Source organism: Hypanus sabinus, chromosome X1 (genome assembly GCF_030144855.1).
Source record: "Hypanus sabinus isolate sHypSab1 chromosome X1, sHypSab1.hap1, whole genome shotgun sequence".
NCBI lineage: Eukaryota > Metazoa > Chordata > Chondrichthyes > Myliobatiformes > Dasyatidae > Hypanus > Hypanus sabinus.
The window spans coordinates 35,711,087-35,733,981 of record NC_082738.1 but is presented as its reverse complement, the minus strand read 5'-3'; the positions used below and the strand labels follow the sequence as shown (position 1 = coordinate 35,733,981).

The window sequence follows — 22,895 nt, the reverse complement described above, 5'->3', positions numbered from 1 at the left end:
CACAAACTCATTCTTGTTGCATCATGTACAAAGTTATCACAAAAGTCAGAGCTGTAGTCAGGTACAGACTCATTCATTACCCAGAAGACACCTCTTACTCTCTCGCTCCACGTACCTTCCATTATCCTTTCTCGCAATATGATTGCTATGTCTTCCCTGGTGTGTATCTAATGTTGAGATCTCACTGCTTCCTTGTGGATTCACAGCTGTTGTTGATTGCTCATTATCCCATTGTTAAGCAGTTAGCTTTTGTTAGCAGATTGGCCATTTTACATCACTTGTTCATTTCAGTCAGTTTGAAGCATTTTGTTCAAAGTTGAAGGAATTTCAATCAATATTTGAAACTACCTTTCATTAGAACGCCAAGAATACTGTCTTTTTACACCAGCTCCTTGCGTATGGTAACACATTGGTGAATTATAAACCTGCCTCAACAACAGCTACACCAGGACTGGAGTTATCTGTCTAGCTTGAGAAAATGGGGAAAACTCTTGAGGGAGGGCAGAATATTAAAAAGACACTCTCAATGGTGACTCCACTAGACCAGAGGTCGGCAACCTGCGGCTCTTTCATCTCTGTGCTGCGGCTCCCCGTGGTTTGTTAGTTTTTGAAATGTAATTCGAAATTTGAAGATTATGGTGATCTTGTACAATCTAAAAACTTTGTGGAGACCCCATTTCCTGGCGCACAATTAGCCACCGTTCCGGCTAAGGGAGATAGCCTACGGGGGTTTGTGAGTACGTGTCTTTTGGAGCATCCGTGCCCACGGGGACGGGTTGAGGGAGGCTTTAAAGCAAGGCTGTTTAGTTCGAATAAAGCTACCTTTGACTGCAGTGTCTTTATTTTAGCGCTGCGTGTAGCGCTACACCGCTACAACGTGTTTTTTATCGCTATTAATATACATCACCACTGCCAATGCCTGACACCCGCCAGTGCGCGCTTTCTTTTAATTCTTCGATCCAAGGTAGGCTAACTATGGAGTAACCTTCAACCCAACGTCTTTTTTTCGGAGTTCAAAATGTTTTTGTTGCATGCAGAAATGTAATTTCGTTTTCTCTGCAGGAGTTCATCAATTTCATAAATGCAACACATTATAGTTTGTTTATACATAGCATAAAGGCAAAAAAAAACCGTTGTATGCAATATTATTTCATTTTAAATATCAAACGGGTTTTGTGGCTCCCAGTGTTTTCTTTTCTGTGGGAAATGGGTCCATATTGGCTCTTTCAGTGGTAAACGTTGCCGACCCCTGACCTAGACAGTCTTAACAGATCTGCAGCAAGCATGGTGGCGCTAGAAGCCCGTGCGAGGGCCGAGGCAGCACTAGCCAGGGCATCATTTGCAGAAAGAGAAATTGATGTTAAAGTGAGACAGCCTGAATTACAAGGAGAGGAGACCCTCCTGGAAGCCTCATTTGAGGCCCTTCCGCATGAAAAAAGGCAGCTTTAGCTGAGACCAGTCTTTGAGGGGAGCATGGAGCAGCTAGCTGACAATAATGATTTCAGATCAAACTCACCATGTCATTCAGCTGAGGGGACCATGAAGTTTGTTCAAGCCCAGTCTGCTTATGATTATATCCTCCCACCAGCAGACACTGAAGACTCAGGCCAGCCAATCAAGACTAAAGGGGGGGGGGATAACATCCCACAACTTAACACCTTTTAACCAAACGGGACAGAACAGAGACCATCTCCCTCACATGCTTAAGGCTGCACTGCAGTCTCAACGAACTGAACCTAATCAGTGTGTCTGATCTTGCAAGATTCTCCTAGCCCATCATGACGAGCAGATGGCCGGACTTGCCAAATTTGATAAGCCAGAAAATTACTGGGATTTGAAGTCCTTTTTCTCCGATGCCACTGAAGACCTCAAGCTCCCACCAGTTTCCTTCTTTTCTAGTTTCATCCAAGAAGAAGCCAAAATGAAGAACAACCCCAACTCCATTATCACCACCTCTAGCTCAGCACCACTTAAATCAGAGAAACCTGTTACAGGTCCTGTCAGAGTGCAGAAAACTGAGGTGGGCAACGCTGCCCAAAAGGAAGATGCTAACAAACAGTGCCCTCTACATCAAAAGCTACACCCTCTCCAGTGCAGAGGTTTCAGGGGCAAATCTCTAGGAGCAAAGGGCCTTCATCGAAGAGCACTCCATAAGTTTCCGCTACTGTTCTTCAACCAGCCACCGGGCGATGGACTGTAATGCTATCATCCAGTGCTCTGAATGCAACACTGACAAACACATGCAGCTCTTCATGTTGGCCACCTCCCTGGTCTGTGAAGAACAACACAAGTACCTCCTTACAGCATGGCAGGGAAGGAGATGTATCCTCTCCCTTTCCAGTTGCCTCCTCTTCCTATACTGAGGTCTGTGGGGAAAACTCCGCTAGTACGTTATGCTCAAAGATCTGTCTTTAGCCAGAAGGCCACCGTGAGAATAAGATGAGGATATATGTTGTCTTAAATGATCGGATGAACATCTCCAGCCAAATCATCTTTCTTCAAAGTCTTCCACATAACCAATGGTGGATGCCTCACTTTACACACTTAAGACATGTGTAGGTGTGTCACAGACAGTTGGGCGAAGAGCAAGAGACTTTGTTGTCGAATCTGTCGATGAAAAGGCTCATTTAGCTCTCCCCACGTTCACTGAGTGTGACAAACCTCTGGACAAAAGGAAGAAAATCCCCATTCCAGAAGCAGCGACTCACCACCCTCAAGTCCCTAGCCAGCTAGATACTGTCACTCAACCCAAAAGCCAAGATCTTACTCCTGCCTGGAGACATCATAGTGGTCCCAAACCTCCGGGCCGTGGACTGATACTGGGCCGCGAAGCATGCAAGGGTGTGGCGGTAGGTGGAACACACCCAGCACATCTTTAAGAGAAAAGCCGAAATAAACAAGCTAATTAATTAGGTGCCACCCAATTGTCTCTGATCTGGGCCGACACTTATCTGGGCAGCACGTAATTAATTAGCTTATTTCGGCTTTTTTCTTAAAAATGTGCTGGGTGCATTCTGCCTACCGCTGCACTCTTGGATGCTTTGCGGCCCAGTATCGGTTCGCGGCCCAGAAGTTGGAGACCACTGTCATAGACGTACACAAGGTACTTGAGCAATGTACTGAGCCCCCAAATTCTCCCTTTGCACAGAGGTCAGCACTGGGTTGGGTCATAGTAGGAAAATGCCAAGGGAGCACACACAAACCTTCACCCAAGAACGTCTTTAGAACTAGCTTTTGAGAAAGCGAACACCCCAGTCTCAAGGAGAGCTTCGGCCAGTCCTGCCAGCCTCCCGTCTCTCCTGCCTTGACCTCGCAACAAAGAGGTTTGACAAGCAACACATTAAGCATGAGTGAATCTAACTTTGTCCATACAAAGGATGTCTACAAACCAGCTCCTTCACTGGATGACCTTACTTTCCTGAGGATGATGGATAGCAACTCAAAACAGTTGGGTGGCACTGCGACCCTTTCTTAGTCCCCAACACCCCCAAAGCAAGCAGCCACTTTTCTTCACTTACACATATGCTCGAGAAACGTCCTGAAGTTACTTAGAAAAAAAACCCAGCATGAATGGAAAAATAAGACTGTCAGAAAATGGTTGAAATGTGAACTATGGTTACAAATCTGTAAAACCAAAGTCAGTATTTTGAGTTTGTACAGATTCTAGATTTGAACCATAGAACATAGGATGGATTCTCTGTTGTATATTTGATACAATCTAACGGACTTATTTTAAAGTTTGGGTTATTGATCCTGCTTGAAGGACAGAATTTTACTCCTGTATTTTGATAGTCTTATTATTCTTTAGTATTTGACTGTGCTATTCAATTGATCAGGAGCATTGACTGTAATATGTTTAATGTTTTTTTCATGAAAGTTATGAGTTCAGTTGGTGGTATCTTTTACAGATAGCAGCCAAGGAGTGTTATGTCTTCCCTGGTGTGTATCTAATGATGAGATCTCACTGCTTCCTTGTGGATTCACAGCTGTTGTTGATTGCTCATTATTCCATTATTAAGCAGTTAGCTTTTGTTATCAGGTCGGCCATTTTACATCACTTGTTCATTTCAGTCAGTTTGAAGCAATTTGTTACAAGTATTAGAGGTTGAAGCAATGGCCTTATGAGTCAGAGTGAGGAACACCTCTTCAATCTGCTCTTCATTTATTAGGGAAGAGGTTTCGGGGTACTTGGAGGCACATGATAAAATAGGCCAAAGTCAGCATGGTTGCTTTTAACAGGAAACCCTCCCTGACAAATCTGTTAGAATTCTTTGAGGAAATAACAGGCAGGATAAACAATGGAGAGTCAGTGGATGTTGTTTATTTGGATTTTCAGAAGGCCTTTGACAAGGTGCCACACATGAGGCTGCTTAACAAGATAAGAGCCCATGATATTACAGGAAAGATACTAGCATGTTTTGAAGATTTGCTGCTGATGACTAGTGGTGCTCACAGGGGTCGGTGCTGAGGATCACTTTTCACATTATACGTCAATGACTTGAATGATGGAATTGATGGCTTGTCAGCCAAGTTTGCAGATGATACAAAGATAGGTGGAGGGGCAGGTAGTCTGGAGGAAGCAGGGAGTCTGCAGAAGGACTTAGACAGATTAGGAGAATAGGCAAAGAAGTGGCAGATGGTGTACAGTGTGTGGCTATGCACTTTGATAGAAACTAGTCTACACCTTTATTCCTTCTAAACTGAGCAAATTCAGAAATCAGAGGGACTTGGGAGCCCTTGTGCAGGATTCCCTAAAGGGTAACTTGCAAGTTGAGTCAATGTTGAGGAAGGCAAATGCAATGTTAGCATTCATTTCCACAGGACTAGAATTTAAAAGCAAGGATGTAATGCTGAGGCTTTAAGGCACTGGCCAGACTGCAATTGGAGTATCGTAAGCAGTTTTGGCTCCTTATCCAAGAAAGGATCCTCTGCAATGCCAGCAGATCCAGAATAGGTTCACGAGAATCATCCCAGGAATGAAAGAGTTACTTCAAGAGAACTCGCACCACTCACACCCTTCTTTACGTTGGCAAAACAGCAGTGGAAACTGTGAGCAATTTCAAACTCCTGGGAGTGCACATGTTGCACAACCTCTCATGGCCCCAGAACACACTATACACAATGAGGAAAGTTCACTAATGCCTCTACTTTCTGGGAAGGCTGAAGAGAGCAGGATTATGCGTATCAATACTCACGTCCTTGCACAGATGCGCAGTGGAGAGCTTCCTAACATGCTGCATCACTGCATGATACAGAAACTGCTCTGCAGCGGACTTTACAATGGGTAGTCAAAACAGTCTAATGCATCATCACTGACACCTGCCTACCTGCCATCAAGGACATGTATACAGAAGTGTGCCAGAAAAAGGCCAGCAATAACACAAAAGATCCTGTTCCCACCAGGAGGTGGCATAGCATCCACACCAGGACCACCAGACTTGAAAACAGTTACATTTCCCAAGCAGTAAGGATGATCAACACCTCCACCCACTATCTCATCATTATTACTTTATCATTTCCAGCCAGAATCACTTTATATACAGGTGCCTAGTGTCACTTTGTGGGCATGCTGTACAATGTATATAAGCTATCTTATGTATTTATATTTAATCTTTTTTTAATCTCTTTGTCATAGTGTTATTGTTTTTGGTTCTACATTGGATCCAGAGTAACAATTATTTCATTCTCCTTTACATTTGTGTACTGGAAATGACATTAAACAATCTTGAATCTTCAACATACTGTAAGAGGAGCTTTTGGTGGCTCTGGACAGTACTCACTGGAGTTTAGAAGAATGGGGGGGGGGGGGAGGAAAGAAAGGGAATCTCATTGAAACCTATTGAATATTGAAAGGCCTAGATAGAGTGGATGTGGAGTGGATGTTTCTGATACAGGGGAGTCTAGGACCAGAGAGCACAGCCTCAACAGAAGGACATCCTTTTAGAACATGAGATAAAGAGGAATTTCTTTAGCCAGAGGATGGTGAATCTGTGGAATTCATTGCCACAGAAAGCTGTGGAGGCCAATTCATTGAGTGTATTTAAAACAGAGATTGCTAAGTTCTTGATTAGTGAGGGAATCAAAGGTTATGAGCAGAAGGAGGGAGAATGGGATTGAGAGGGATAACAAATCAGCCATGATGGAATGGTGGAGCAGACTCGATGGGCCAAATGGACTAATTCTGCTCCTATGTCTTATTTGCAACAACACTGGTGTTTTGGTGATTTTAACATCCACCTAAAATCACAGCTTCTCACTCTCTTCATCACCTTCAGTCTTATTTTCCACAACTCCAAGTCTCCAAAACTGACATGCTCTAAACCAGGGGTTCCCAACCTGGGGTCCATGGACCCTTCAGTTAATGGTAGAGGTCCATGTAATAAAAAGTTTGGGAACCCCTGCTCTAACCATTTTGCTCCACATTTTATAAAATCCCTTTCCCACTGACAAATGGCCCCTGAGAAAAGCTAACTCCTGCTTCCTCCATTCAGTGACACACTTAACTTTCTGCCACTTTCACGTGGCCCCAAATAGTTCTGATCCAACATTCACCTCCAGCCAATTGACTGCAAACAGTCCCATTATCTTGGAAATTATATCACTTCCTTCACTGGCTGTGGATTACAGGAGGAACGGAGATGGGCTAACCTCTATTGATATCAATGGATCTGGGGTTGAGAGGGTGAACAGCTTTAAGTTCCTCAGCATCCACATCACTGAGGACCTCACGTGGTCTGTACACACCAGCGGTGTGGTGAAAAAGGCACAACAGCGCCTCTTTCACCTCAGATGGTTGAAGTTTGGTGTGGGCCCCCAAATCCTAAGAACTTTCTACAGGGGCATAATTGAGAGCATCCTGACCGGCTGCATCACTGCCTGGTATGGGAACTGTACTTCCCTCAATTGTAGGGCTCTGCAAGGAGTGGTGTGGACAGCCCGGCGCATCTGTAGATGTGAACTTCCCACTATTCAGGACATTTACAAAGACAGGTGTGTAAAAAAGGCCCCAAGGATCATTGAGGACCCAAGTCACCCCAACCACAAATTATTCCAGCTGCTACCATCTGGGAAATGGTACTGCAACATAAAAGCCAGAAACAACAGGCTCCAGGACAGCTTCTTCCACCAGGCCATCAGACTGATTAACTCCCACTGACACAACTGTATTTCTATGTTATATTGACTGTCCTGGTGTATATACTATTTATTAAAAATGACTATAAATTGCACATTTAGACAGAGACGTAATGTAAAGATTTTTTACTCCTCATGCATGTGAAGGATGTAAGAAATAAAGTCAATTGAATTCTCTCATTAATCCTCATTCTCCAACCCAGACCCACCAGCCACTCTTCATTCCACTGGTTACTCACCAACCTGAACCTCACGCCTAGACCAGTCTCTCTGGCCTGCCTTCCTGCTCCCCCTCCTTCTGCCCATTATTCTAGAGCTCTACAGTAAAGTAAACCAGCAGCAATCTTTGAGATATATAACATGCACCACTATAGCCTTCAAAAGCATTGCTGATGTTTGAGATCACGACAGATTCAAAGGGCAATTATCAATGAAAAATATTAACTCAAGAAACCAGAAGATTATTTGCATCCCACATCAGTACCAATGGGACAAAAGCCAGTAGCTTTAATTGTATTCATTTGCCTTTGTTTGCAATACAAGAATGTGGAACTCGCTCCCACAGAAAGTGGTTGAGGTAAGCAGCAGCGATGGAAAACAGGAGAATGGGGTTGAGCGGGAAAACAAAATCAGTCACTATCAAACCACGGAGCAAGCTCGATGAACCGAATGGTCTAATTCTGCTCCTATGTCGTATGGGAAGCTAGATAAATGCAAAAAGGGGAGTGGAAGTACGGGGATGTGGCAATGGTACGGAAGATGAGAGATAGGAAAGCTATTTTGCAGTAGAAACAATAGTATAGAGCAGAAGGGCTGGATTATCTGCTAAGGAGACGCAGAACACTATCACATCAATCCCTAGCGTTTAATTCTTAAACTAAAATCCCTAAGCTTCATAACTGGAATGACCGAATTCTGAATCATTACATGGTGAATGATTAGACCCCAAAGAGAAAGGCCTCGTGTTCTTCCATACCCAACACTAATCGCAAAGGTTTAAACAGTTCAATTAAGTTTTAAATGTTTAGGAGGTGTAAAGAAAGAACATTCACTTCGTCTCCTGCCAATTGGACTGAAACTGTAAATATCTACTTTTTTTTTGAAAACTATGAGATCTTCGATGCAGGTTAAATAAACGCTAAACGTGGCAGCATTAAGTAATCATTTCATCAGCCTCCAAACAGGGCCAAAGTTTCCACTGAAGACCCCACTAAAACCAAATGCACACACGTGCACCACAAAGGCTTCTATATATATATATATATATATATATATGTATATTGAAAGCCTTGTTTCTCAAACACACACACACCGACACATATACCATTATGAAAATCATGTTTCTCACACTCACACACCGACACATATACCATTATGAAAATCAACCAACAACCTTCCCTCTCGCAGGCGCAGGCTAGTTTATTTAGCCATTGAGAATTTGCCAACGCGATCGCAAACTGTTCCCACTTCTTTTCCACCAGAGTTTTGCTTCGCAATCGAATGCAAGGTAATCGAGAAAAGCCAACAATACTACTCACAAAACTTTCAATGAAGATCCCTGGATTTCCGAGAGAAAATCAAACACGAGACAAACTCATTGTCCTCCGCCGACTCAGAGACCGTCTCCAAGCAATTGCTTCAGTTACGATTTGCAATTGATAAGTATTTAAATTGGATATTTCGAAGTTAAATGTGAAGTTGAAAGCTCGCACTAAAAAACTGACCAGTTTACAAGTTAGGACATGAAGTCATTCACTGAGTATTGTCCTTCCGCTGCCATGATTGACTCCCTTCTGCATGTCCCTATTGGTGGATTGCAATCGGTGATCTGCCCAGTTGGGGGAGGGTGAAAGGAGTTTGCCGCTATTTTTACTGTCTCGTTCTGCGCTTTTTGTTGGCTCTAGGGTTATTTTTTAAAATATCAAAACATGAGGCTGAAATCCGGAACAACTCAGAGGATCAAGCATCATCTGTGGGGGTAAAAGGCATCAGGACTGAGAGGGAACAGCAAAGATGTGTCAGTATGTATGAGGAGGAAGGAGAGATGTATGGGAATTGAGGAGGAGGTATCTGAGGCTGGTAGCTGGTAGACGGAGCCATATGGGGAGGAGATTATGTGCAGTTGGCGCCAGGCGTGGTAGGGGATAGGAGGAATGAACAAAGGGAGAGAACTAGGTGGGAGGTGAGTATGTGTGGGAGGGTGGTTGTAACCTGAAATTAGAAAATTCAATACTCATACCATTAGGTCATAGGGCCTACAATGTAGGCTACCCAAGAGGATAGTCTCCCTAATCCACTCATCCCTCCCACCTACACCTTTCCATCTCCTGACACTTTCCCCTGCAATGTTAGGAAATGCAACACTTATAACTCACCACCAATTAAAGGGTTAAACGGCTCTTCTGGGTGAAGCAGCAATCCATGCACACTCTGAATAAAGTATATTCTGTTAATAAAAAAAATTCCATCCCTCGCCCACACTGTCCTCTGCCTTCTCTGGTACTATGGAGGCGCCAAACTCAAATTGGAGAAATTACCTCTCATAGTCCACTCGGGTACCTTACAACCCAACGGTATGTATATCAAATTTTTCATCTGCTTATCCACCTGTTTTTTCCTTCCTTTGTTCATCCCTCCCATCCCCTCACCAAGCCTAGTTCCATCCACACATCATTCCCCTCATCTTCTGGTCCCATCTATTGCCTACCAGCCTTTATCCCACAGAATTGATATTCTAGCAAGAATATCGATTTCTCCTTCTGGTAAAAAAATACCTCTGACTCCCCTCCATCTATTCCCTACTCTGGCGTCTTACCTCTTCTCACCTGCCTATCACCTCCCTTGGATCTCCTCCTCCTTCCTTTCTTCCTCTTCTCACCTGCCTATCACCTCCCTTGGATCTCCTCCTCCTTCCTTTCTTCCTATGGTCCACTCTCCTATCAGATTCCTTCCTCTCCAGCCCTTGACCTTTCTCACTCACCTGGCTTCACCTATCACCCTCCAGCTATCTTCCTTCCCCTCCACCCACCTCTTTATCCTGGCATCTTCCCCCTTCCTTTCCAATCCTCAAGAAGGGTCCCAGCCCAAAACGTCGACTGTTTATTCATTACGTAAATGCTGCCTGATCTGTTGAGTTCCTCCAGCACTTTGTGTCTGTTGTACTGTCCCCCTCACCTTCATAGTGCAATCTTTCCTGTCCCCGCTCAGTCCTAATGCAGGGTCTTTTCCCAAAATGTCAACTTGCTCCTTTTGCCTTCTTGGCTTGCTGAGTTCTTCCAATATTCTGGCTTTATTCTAATTTTTGTCAATCTCATTTTTGTCAGCATTAGAGAGTTTTCTTTTATCTTTAAAATAAACATATGTAATTTATAGACTGACAAATAGGCCACACGAAACAATGCATACATTGACTCACATTGCATTTTATGGAGAATAATCAACTCATCTAATCACATCAAGGTCCCAGGACGATATTAATCCACTTGTTATTCTTTTTGTCATATTGGTTTTGGGATAAACACTGGTCCCAAGATACCAGGGAGAATGTCCCTGCTGTTCTTTGAAACATTGCCAAGTGGTTAAACTAGACCTCAGTCTACTGAGTCAATGCAATCCTTGCCTCTAACAGTACAATCTTGTCTTAGCACTACCTCTCCGTTATGCACTGCTTCCCCAACTGTATGGTGCACTCTTAGCATCATCCCAACAATGCAGCACTGCGCAGCAATTGCTCTGTCAGTGCAGCACTGCCTCTCCAATAGTCTAGATTGGCAAGTCCCCAGGTCACAGGTCTGAACTCAAGACCCTGTGAGGCCTGGGGTCGATACCAGAGGTCGAAGGCCAAAGACAGTAAGTCTGGAAGTTGAGGCCCCAAAGACCCTGAGTTGCTGTGACCAGATATCAGAGGCTCAAAGTCTGTGAGTCTGAGGCTCTGGAGGCAGGCTGTCCTGGGTTTGGAGGCCTGTTAGTTTGTGTGAGCGGGAGGAGAGGGGATTGTTTTGCTGTTGCTGTTTGTGTTGTTCTGCTGAATGTTGTGGGCATGCTTTGTTGCCACTGGAATGTGTGGCGGCTCTTGCGGGCTGCCCCCAACACATCCTCAGAGTCTGTTGGTTGCTAATGCAAACAACGCATTTTGCCATATGTTTCAGTGTACATGTGATTCAAGGGGTGATTGATATGTTCGTGGCTTAAAGTACAAGGAGTCAATTTTAGAAATCCTAGCACATTTATTTTTCAACATAGTCCCCTCCTACATTTACACACTTAGTCCAGCGGTCGTGGAGCATACGGATCTTGGACCTGCAGAAAGTGTCCACGGATGGGTGATTGATAAGTTTGTGGCCCAAGGTCGAAGGTGATGAGTTATACAGCTCTCGTCACATGCACATGCAGCTCAACTCTTTGAGTGATTATGCAGAAAGTTTGAAGTTAATAACTCATCTCCTTCGACCTTAGGCCACAAACTCATCTGTGGACACTTTCTGGAGGTCCAAGATCCGTATGCTCCACGACCGCTGGACTAAGTGTGTAAATGTAGGAGGGGACTATGTTGAAAAATAAACGTGCTATGTTTTCTAAAATTGACTCCTTCTACCTTAGGCCACAAACTTGTCAATCACCCCTCATAAGTAAATTAATCTTAAATCTGTTCCTTCAGAGCTTCCTCTTTGACAGTGCAACACTCCCTCAGCATCATCTCTCCAACATTGAGCCCCTCTAAGTACAGAGCTCCCTCGATGCTTCGTTCAGCACTTCCTCAGTGCTGGGCTGGAGTGTTGTCCTGGTCACTGGGTTCGAAGATGCAACATTCTGAATCTGGAACAAAGGGTTACTGTCTGAACAAATTCTAATGATTTATCTCCTTTATAAAGATTTCATCCCTGCACTTAAAGATTAACTTTGTCACATGTATGTCAGAACATTGAAACAATGAGTGAAAAGCACCATTTGCATCAATGACCAACAGAGTCTGAGATATGTGCTGGGGTCAGCCCACAGGAGTAGCCGCGGTTCCAGTGCCCACATGACTTTGGAATGTGGGAGGAAACCAGGGCATGCGGAGGAAACCCATGTGGTCACAGGGAGAATGTACAAACTCCTTAATGTCTATGAAGTTCCTCCATCATCCAGGTCATTGTACTTTAGACATATGGTATCAACACTGCACAGCTGTTCTTCAGACATTTGGGAAAGGTACCAGACTAAACAACTCACAGAGTTTATAAGCTAGAAAGCTACCCACCATGGATCAGAACAGAAGAAGCCTCTCGGATGAGTGGTGAAACATCTTTTAGACAACACAGCAAGTCCAGTTGCCTTGATTTACTACTGCTTGATATCCTTACAGACAAGTGTGAGAACTGAACCCCAATCGCAGGTGCTGTAAAGCATTACACTAGTTGCTATGCTACCAAGCAATCTTATAATAATTTTATGGTCATTAGGCCACAAATCCTTTTTTACCCCTTGATACAAATATTTTACCTGGTATTTTCTTAATGACACAAACTCAAACATTTCCTTCTGTCAAGTCAAGTCAAGTCAAGTCAACTTTTATTGTCATTTCAACTATAACTGCTGGTACAGTGCATAGTAAAAATGAGACAACGTTTTTCAGGACCATGGTGTTACATGACACAGTACAAAAAAACTAGACTGAACTACGTAATAAAAACAACACAGAGAAAGCTACACTAGACTACAGACCTACACTGGACTGCATAAAGTGCACAAAAACAGTGCAGGCATTACAATAAATAATAAACAGGGCAGTAGGGCAAGGTGTCAGTCCAGGCTTCGGATATTGAGGAGTCTGATAGCTTGGGGGAAGAAACTGCTATATAGTCTGGTCGCGAGAGCCCAAATGCTTCAGAGCCTTTTCCCAGATGGCAGGAGGGAGAAGAGTTTGTATGAGGGGTGGATGGGGTCCTTCATAATGCTGTTTCCTTTGCGGATGCACCATGTGGTGTAAATGTCCGTGATGGCAGGAAGAGAGACCCCGATGATCTTCTCAGCTGACCTCACCATCCGCTGCAGGGTCTTGTGATCCGAGATAGTGCAATTTCCGAACCAGGCAGTGCTGCAGTTGCTCAGGATGCTCTCAATACAACCCCCGTAGAATGTGATGAGGATGGGGGGTGGTAATACTGAAGTTTTCCTTCATAAAACACTCCTGCTAGATAAATTAAACCGTATCACTTCAGCAGGGTATGTGCTTGCAAGGCTCTTTCAAGCTGTGTGGCAGACAGATTGTTTATCTGGTTAACTCCCCCTATGCTGACTTCTTGGCCTAAGCTCGGATTCCTGGGGTGAGGTGCCTTTCCTCGACAAGCAAATGAGGCATTAACAACAACAACCACCTCCATTTATGTGGCAACTTCAACAAAGCGTTTGAAGTGTTTCACAGGAATGTACTTAGACAAAAATTGATATTGAGTCACCTATGGAGGAAATATTAGGACAGGTGCCTGTGGCTCACCACTCTGAAAAAATAGGCTTAATGCTGGTTTCCTTTGATCTGCCAATGCAGAGGATCACAAGAGACTGCAGAGGGTTGTAGTAGTCTCAGCCTGCTCCATCACAGGCACAACCCTCCCCATCCTCGAGGACATTTTCAAAAGACAATGCCTTCAGAAGGTGGCGTCCATCATTAAGGAACCTCACCACCTGGGACCTGCCCTGTTCTCATTGCTACCATCAGGGCAGTGGTACATGAGCCTGAAGACATACATTAATGCTTTTTTTTAGAAAAGCTTCTTCCCCTCCACCAACAGCTTTCTGAAATGATTCACAAACATTATCTCACTATTCTTCTTTTATGCTATTTAGTTGCTTATATTGTAACTTGTAGTTTTTTTTTATGCCTTGCACTGTACACTTGCCAGTAAACAACAAATTTCACGACAAATCTCAGCGATGATAAACTTGATTCTGATTCTGACCATGTAGGTTTCCTCTGTGAAATCCTGTTTCCTCCCACATGCTAAAGATATGAACATTGCTGGATTAGTTAGCCACTGCACATTGCCCCCAGTCTAAGCGGGCAGCAGGAGAACAGGGTGAAAGATGTGGGAGGCAGTTAAAATTGACGTCAGAGAAAATGTACAATTGGTGCAAATGAGTGCTTGATGGATAATGTAGATGGCTGATTGGCTTCTGAACCCAAGGACATAACTTCACTCACCTCAACTCCAAAATGATTCCACAACCTATGGACTCGCCTTCAAGGACTCTATGACTAACGTTCTCAATACTATTCATTCATTCATTCATTTATTTACACAATTTGCCTTCTTTTGCACATTGGTCAGTCCTTGAGTGTAGATTTTCATTGATTCTATTATATTTCTCCGTCCTATCGTGAATGTCCACAAGCAAATAAATTTCAAGGAAGTATATGGTGACATGTAAGTATTTTGGTAATAAATTGACTTTGAACTGTGATGGTCTGAAGTACTTGCTTCTGTGCTGGATGACGTTTTGGCTCAAAGCTCAGCTGACGAGATGGGCTTTAAGAAGCACTTTAGAGGAGAAGAGAGAGGCTGCAAATCTAATAGCACAGATGCAGATAGTGGAGCAGTGAACAAGAGGTCTTCCACGCCGAACATTAGCAAGGGCTCTCCAAATGGCAAACTTTGCGTAGGTTTTTGACCACGTTTATATCTGTGGTGTTGATTTGATTGATCAAGAGAAACTGAGCCACGGAAGCCAGTCAGATAGGAAACTGTTCATAGCCTGTCCAGGGGCTTTCGACAAGCTGTACACACCTCCCAATGGACTTCATGTGCCTTGGGACTGATGGTTTTCAGCAGTCCTTTGTTGAGAGAAGAGACTTGAAGCAATTGGGTTCATCTTTAGTCTACACCCGAAGGCGGCAAAAGCAATATAGTAAAGCAAAATGTCATAAAGCTAGAATTTACAGGAGCCAATAACATCCTTCATAGGCACGGTGAATCAGGAGCAAGTTCCATACTCCCAGGCTTCCTTTACATTTGAGAAATATTCCTATCAGAAAATTCAGGCTTATGTAACAAATCACTCAGGACAGCCTCTCCAAAGCTGCAACATTCCCTCAGTACTGTTCCAAAGTGCTCAGTCCTTCAGACAAAGCTAAGGCCACATTCAAGCCACCCTACCCTCCACAGCACCCATGTCTTAGCTCACCTACATCTACAGCGCTCTCCTCCTGCACAGTGATGAGGTCATCGCGACTGAAGGCCTCATCAGGACAGTGCGAATTACTGCTGAGATTTTCTGGCCCAGTTTTTTGCTAACACTGTAACAGACATTGACACCCTTTAGCAGGTATTGTCTGATTAACAGTGATGGTGGGTGCTTTTTTTCCCAAGAAAAATACATTTATTATAAATTCAAACCACAACAATACTATCACATTACAAAAAAAAACAGACAAATCATGACTAATGTAGACTAAACAAACACATTCCTATCAGAATCAGAATCAGGTTTATTATCACCGGCATGTGCTGTGAAATTTGTTAACTTAGCAGCAGCAGTTCAATATAATACATAATATAGAAGAAAAAAAGTGAAAATAAATAGATCAATTATAGTATACGTATATTGAATAGACTAAAATCATGCAAAAAAAACCAGAAATAATGTATTAAAAAAGTGAGGTAGTGTCGAAAGGTTCAATTTCCATTTAGGAATCGGATGGCAGAGGGGAAGAAGCTGTTCCTGAATTGCTGAGTGTGAGCCTTCAGGCTTCTGTATCTCCTACCTGATGGTAACTGTGAGAAAAGGGCATGCCCTGGCTGCTGGAGGTCCTTAATAATGGACACTGCCTTTCTGAGACGCTGCTCCTTTAAGATGTCCTGGGTACTTTGTAGGCTAGTACCCAAGATGGAGCTGACTAAATTTACAACCCTCTGCGGCTTCTTTCAGTCCTGTGCAGTAGCCCCCCCTCCCCATACCAGACAGTGATGCAGCCTGTCAGAATGCTCTCCACGGTACAACTATAGAAGTTTTTGAGTGTGCAGTATTTGTTGACATGCTAAATCTCTTCAAGCTCCTAATAAAGTATAGCCGCTGTCTTGCCTGCTTTATAACTACATTGATATGTTGGGACCAGGTTAGATCCTCAGAGATCTTGACACCCAGGAACTTGAAACTGCTCACTCTCTCCGCATCTGATTCCTCAATGAGGATTGTATGTGTTCCTTCATCCTACCCTTCCTGAAGTCGACAATCAGCTTTGATCATTCCTGATCAAAGATGTACAGTAGTTTATTTCCTGTAGTGCCCAAAAGTCCCGAAGCACTTTTCTATTACCCATGGAGGCCATGTATTTTTTTCTCCCACAGCTGTCCGGCATGGACAGAAACTCAAAACATTTCCAGGCAGCCAGCTTGGGAGGAACATTCTGTTCCCCTGTCCAGGACGCACAGATAGAAATCTTAGCAAGCCCCAGGAGAAGGTTAACTAGTGTTGGTGCTGGTGCTGGAGGAGGAGAGGAGATCACACTGCTTCTGTGGCTGTAGAAAAGAAACAAGAAGAGAACAAAATGCAAGACTGTATGATTATTATAATACATCGACTTTTATCCCTTTGAATAATTGCCATGAAACATTTGTTACAATTAAGGAAATAAAAATTTGTTTCATAAGTGCAACATTCCCCTGATACTACCTCTCTGACAGTGCAGCGTTCCCTGGGGACTACCTCTCCAACAGATTTTGCCAGAGTTATTTAATTTCATGTGTTTAATTCTTCAGCTGCTGTGGTGGCATTCAATCTTAATGTCTCAAACGATTTGTTCAAGCATTTGGATAGTATTGCAGTAATTTAGTCACCACACTATCATGCCTTGTACATTAATGTTACATCTTTAACATATTAAAGCTGCGGGGATCTGGTACAGAAGGGAAGATGAGAGCTGGGACAGGTCAGCCATGATCGTATTGAATGTAACTCCTGTGCCAGCGACCTGAGTTTCATTCCCCTGCTGTCTCTAAGGAGTTTGTATGTTCTGCATGTGACTGCGTGGTTTTCCTCCAGGCGCTCCAATTCCCTCCCATTTTCCAAAGATGTACAGGTTAGTGTAATTGGTTTAATTGGGCAGTGCCAGGTCGTTGGTTCAGAAGGGTCTGTTACTGGAACTAATAAAAAATAATATTGAATGGCGGGGCCAAGTGGCCAACTGCTGCTCCTGTTTTCTTATCAAATGTCATTCAAAAAAGAACCTTAAACTCGCAGGGTTAAGCTGATTAGTGCAAGCTTTACTGGATTTAAATTCACCACTTGCTGCTTAAATCTATCAACCAGAATAGAAGATGTGACGTGTCAGAACACACATTGTTCTCAATGTAAACTGAGCCATTAGCTGCTATTATGACATCTTGCATCCGTCAATTGCAAATGCAAAATACAACAACCTTCAACTGAGCGAGTCTGGACCTCAGCACGTATTATGGAAGCCAAGCAACTGTGTACAAAAATATACAACCTGGAGCTGACAGCTTCTGCACTGATTGGTGCAACTGAGGCAGCTGATCAAAGAGACACACTCCTTCTTGCTCAGTTCTTCCTGAATCACATGAGGTTATCAGTCATTCTCTGGCAACTGAATGTCCCAAAAATTATTAAAAGTCTGCATTATTTTTGAAAATTATCAAAATTATCCTGAGAAATTATGAGGGCAGATTGCACAGATTCACTTTGTATTCCTTTAGAACATTACAGTCAGTACAGGCCCTTCATCCCATGAAATTGTGCTGACCCTGTAATCTATTCTAAAATCAATCTGACCCTTCCCTCGATGTCTTGCTTTCATCCATGTGCCTATCTAAGAGTTTCTTAAATGTACCTAACGTGCCTGCCTCTTCCAACACCCCTGGCTGCGCTTCCTACACACCTACCACTCCCTGTGTACCCCTGGCATCCCCCAAATGCTTTCCTCCAAAAACCTTAAGATTATGCCCCATGTGGAAGGGAAGATTAAGTACTAGATTTGACCTATCTGGTTAGGATGTTGATAGAGGAGCCATACATTACCGTAGATGGGGCGATGCTGGAGATGATGATTAACAGTTTTGGGGAGGACAATGGCCATGGAAGGCTGCATGGGAGCTTGAAGAGAATGAATGTGATGGGGGAGCGAAGGGGGTGGGGATGGGAGGGTATATGCATTGTGGCTGCTTCCAGCTGTGAGGCCCGGTGTTGCCAGGGCAGCGATGAGCTATGGTGGGTGCAGTACGTGTGAAGAGGGTTTAATGTGGATGATGGGTACGGTGTGAAAGCGTTTCAATGCACTGTTTCCAATGTGCATGCAGCATTGCAGTGACTAAAGTGCATTGTGAGGAGGGGAGCACGGTTACACTGTGAAAGATTGCACTTGAGAGCATAGGCTGTGGTGTGGCAATGTTACATTTGGTGGGCGTGGGGCTCCAGTGCAAAGATACGACGTTGTGTACGGGGGCGTTGCTGTGTGCATGAGTTGCAAGGTGTGTGTGGGAGGGGGGAGGATGCACTACGGTGTGGCTATTGGTGTATCAGGCATTGCAATGCAGGAGTTTCAGTGGGAGGGGGTAGCAGCGCTGGGTGCAGTGTGCAAGTGCTGAAAAGGTCACGAGCTAGTGAAGAAGGAATCTGATAGGAAAGGAGAGCAGACCCTCACAATTTTTTCTACCTCTATTAGATCTCCTGTGCTGAAGTTTTGCCACGTGTTTATGTTTGGAGTATAGATGTTTGGCGTTAGCATGGATTAGATTGGCCAAAGGGCCTGTTTCTGTGCTGTTGTTATGCAGTACAGGAGCAGGGCTGCAATAAGAATACCATTCACTGTGTGGGGCTGCATTGGAGAGATGCAGCATGGCGACCTGCTGTGTGGGCGGAGGAATGCAGAGCGGCCGGCAGAGACGTTGTGTGGGGGTGATGCTCTGTATGTGTCAGGTGACGAAGCCAGAAGACTACGTTGAGGGAGCAGTGAGGGGGTTGCAGCATGGGTCAGGGTGCAGAGTGGCCGGTAGCAGTCTATACAGGGTGAGGTTGCTCAGCGTGAGGCTGTTGCATTGCTGGCGAGCTCAAGTGCAGCGTGGGAGCATAATGCAGTTTGAGAGTGCTCACGGTGGGTTGGGGGAGGGGTGTTGTGGGGAGCCCCCAGAACAAGGAAGTAACTGACAAAGGTGTTCAGCTCCCTGAAGAGCTCTTTAATTCATGAAGACTAGCTTCAGGACGTAGCAGTTAGCGTAACGCTTTACATCGGCAGTGATCTGCGTTCAATTTCCACTGCTGTCTGTACATCCTCTCCGTTCCGGTTTCCTCTCACATTCCAAACAAATACGGCTTAGGGTCAGTGAGTTGTGGGCATGCTATATCGGCGCTGAAGCTGGCGACGCTCGCGCGCTGCCCCCAGCACATCCTCGGACTGTGTTGGTCACTGATGCGTTCTAATGTACAAATGACAAATCTTGACTCTTCAAAGAAGCTTTCAGAAAGCAACACCGTCCTACAATACAGCCACTGTCCCACCCGCGCCTCCCCTCTCCCTCCCCACTTTCATGGAATTCAAAGATTGTCCATATCACAAAGGGAGTTAATTAACTGTGAAATGTTTTGCAACATTCCAAGGACTTGAGCAGTGCTATTTCACTCATTAATCCTGCTGCAATACAAAGAGAAAATATTTTGTTTTCTTTGAGATTTAATAATAGCTTTTGGGTTGAAGATTACTACATCTATAAATCACGTTATGCTGTTGCCCTGAGAACTAACACTAGCAGTCAATAGATATGCCACCAGAGATCATTCCTCACCAGCAACTTCAACAATAACTAGAAATGAAAAATGCTGGATATACTCCAGAGGTTTGGCACAATATCTGGAGAGAAACGGTATTAACATTTCAGGTTGATGACCTTTTATAAGCAGACACTCCCTGATAACTACGGTTAAACCAGTCTAAAACAAGAGGAAATCTGCAAATGCTGGAAATCCAAGCAACGCACGCAAAATGCTGGAGAAACTCAGCATGCCAGGCAGCATCTATTGGAAAAAGTACAGTTGACGTTCTTGGCTGAGACCCTTTGGCAGGAATGGAGAAAAAAAGCTGAGAAATGGATTTAAAAGGTGGGGGGGAGGGTCTCGGCCCGAAACGTCGACTGTTTACTCCTTTCCATGGATGCTGCCTGGCCTGCTGAGTTCCTCCAGCATCTTGTGTGTGTTGAACCAGTCTGTTCTATTCCAGGATCTGTGTTCTTTGTGATTTTTATAAATAACTGATGAGGAAGTGGTAAGGTGGGTTAGTAAGTTTGCATATAGCATGAAGGTTAGTGGAGATGTGAATCGTGTGGAGGGTTGAAAGGGGTCAAGGATGCAGACCTGGGCTGTGAAGTCACAGGTTCAAGATTGCTTACAATTGTTCAATGTCATTTCTGTACACAAGTGTAAAGGAGAATGAAATAATTCTTACTTTGGGTAAAGCCCTCCCAACCATTGAGCACATCTACATGGAGCGTTGTCACAGGAAAGCAGGATCTATCACTGAGGACTCTCACCACCCAGGACATGCTCTCTTCTTGCTGCTGTCATCAGAAAGGTGGTACAGGAGTCTCACGACCCACGCCACCAGGTTCGGAAACAGCTATTACCCCTCAAACATCAGGCTCTTGAACCAGCGGGGATAACTTCACTCAACTTCACTCACCCCATCACTGAACTGTACCCACAACAGATAGACTCACTTTCAAGGACTCCTCATCTCATGTTCTCGATATTTATTGCTTTATTATTTACTATCAATATTTCCTTCTTTTTGTATTTGCACAGTTTGTTGGCTTTTGTACACCGATTTGGCGCCCAAGTTGGTGCGGTTTTTCGTTGATTTTGTTATGTTTATGGATTTATTGAGTATGCCTGGAAGAAGATGAAACTCAAGAGTTGTATATGGTGACATATATGTACTTTGATAATAAATTTACTCTTGAACATTGAACAATGATAAAAGCACAATAAATATAAATACAGAAGATAACTTATGTGCATACTGTAGATTGAATGTATAGTATGTCCACAAAATGATGCTAAACACAGGAGTGCCTATACATAAGGTGATTCTTACACAAAGTGATAAAGTAGTGATGGTTGGGTGCGTGGAAGGGTGGGTTACTGGGAGGAGGTGTTGATCAGCCTCACTGCTTGGGGAAAGTAACTGTTTTTGAGTCTGGTGGTCCTGTTTTGGATGCTACATAGCCTCCTCCCTGATGGGAGTGGGAGTTTAATCCAGAAAATTGTGAAGTGATTCAATCTGTAAGGACGAATTTGAAGGCAGGATACAGCATTAAGGGTAGGATTTGGAGCAGTGTGGAGGAACAGAGGAGTCCACAACCATAGATCCCTCAAAGTTGCTCTGCAAGTTGATAGGGTGGTTAAGACGACATAATGCTTGTGTTGGCCTCCATGAGTTGGGAGATTCAGTTCAAGGGCCACGAGAGGTGACGTTGCAGCTCTGTAAAACCCTAGTTAAACCGCACTTGGAATATTGTGTTCATTTCTGGTCACCTCAGTATAGGAAGGGTGTGGACATTATAAAGAAGGTGCAGAGGAGATTTTCCAGGATTCTGCCCACCATCCAGGGAGTCAGAAAAGTCTTTCCAGGCAAAGCAGTTCTCACATTTCTTCCAGTCATGTGTACTGCATTCAGTATTCATCGTGTGGCCTCCTCTACACCGAAGAAACCAAACACAGATTGGGGGATCACTTTATAAAACACTGGAGCTCAGTCCTCAGCGGAAACCCTGAGCTCCCCATTGTCTGCCACGTTAATTCCCTGTCCCACTCCTGTCTGACCTATCGGGCTCCGAGCTCCTGCACTGTTACAGTGAAGCCCAGTGCAAGCTGGAGGAACAGACACTCATTGTCTGTCTGGGGGCATTTCAGCCTTCTGGACTGAATACTGGATTCTACTACGGCAACTTGATATGTGTCTGGATCAGTTGCCCATCTGTGATCAGTAAGGAGAGACAGCAACACTTCTAAACAAAATGTTCCACATGTAAGAAATTGACCATGTCCCTGCTGACTCTTACCAGTTTTCATCAATTCACCATAGAAAGCATTCTGTATGGAAGCATAGTGACTTTGGTATAGCAACTGCTCAGCTCTGCCCGTGACCGGTAGAAACCGCAGAGAGTTGTGGACACAGCTCAGCATGGCACAGAAACCAGCCCCCCCTCCATGGACTCTGTCTACTCTTCCCACTGTCTCAGTAAAGCAGCCAGCATCATCAAAGACCCCACCCCCAGACATTCGCTCTTCTCCCCTCTCCCATCGGGCAGAAGATACAAAAGCCAAACAGGCTCAAGGACACCTTCTATTCCACTTTTATAAGCCTCTTGAACAGACCTCTTGTACAATAAGACCTCTTGGTCTCACAATCTACAATACCTCATTATGATCTTGCACTGTATCCTTTCTGTAGCATTTACACTTAATTCAGCACTTAGTTGTTATTTTACCTTGTTCTACCTCAATAGACTGTGTAATGATTTGATCTGTATGAACAGTGTGTAAGACAAGCTTTTCCACTGTATCTTGGTACATGTGACAATAATAAACCAGTTCCAATATTGGTTCAACTTGTTTGTTGTTTTCTATCCCTTTTTTCCCTCTGTCAGAACATGCTCAGCCTAAGCTGCCAGGTTTGTTTTCCAACTCGACATTTCATAACTCTCACATTCCTCTCACTGTCTGTTTCCATTCACTCACTGACCAGATAAGCTTGTTTACACAAGAGAGGGAAG

The 22,895-nt window shown here is 44.1% G+C and overlaps 1 protein-coding gene across 2 annotated transcripts in view; it reads right to left on the bottom strand.

Annotated features, from left to right (window-relative positions):
* The window catches only part of cdk4 (cyclin dependent kinase 4), a 60,202-nt gene that overhangs the window by 26,512 nt on the left and 10,795 nt on the right, over positions 1-22,895 (bottom strand). Inside the window, exon 1 of one of the 2 annotated variants that reach the window (XM_059956375.1) lies at positions 8,673-8,818. The exons of the other annotated variant lie outside the window; for it this stretch is intronic. The gene's annotated coding sequence lies outside the window, so the exon portion shown is untranslated. Of the gene's footprint in view, positions 1-8,672; positions 8,819-22,895 lie in introns of those variants that run through there. 2 annotated transcript variants of the gene reach the window in all.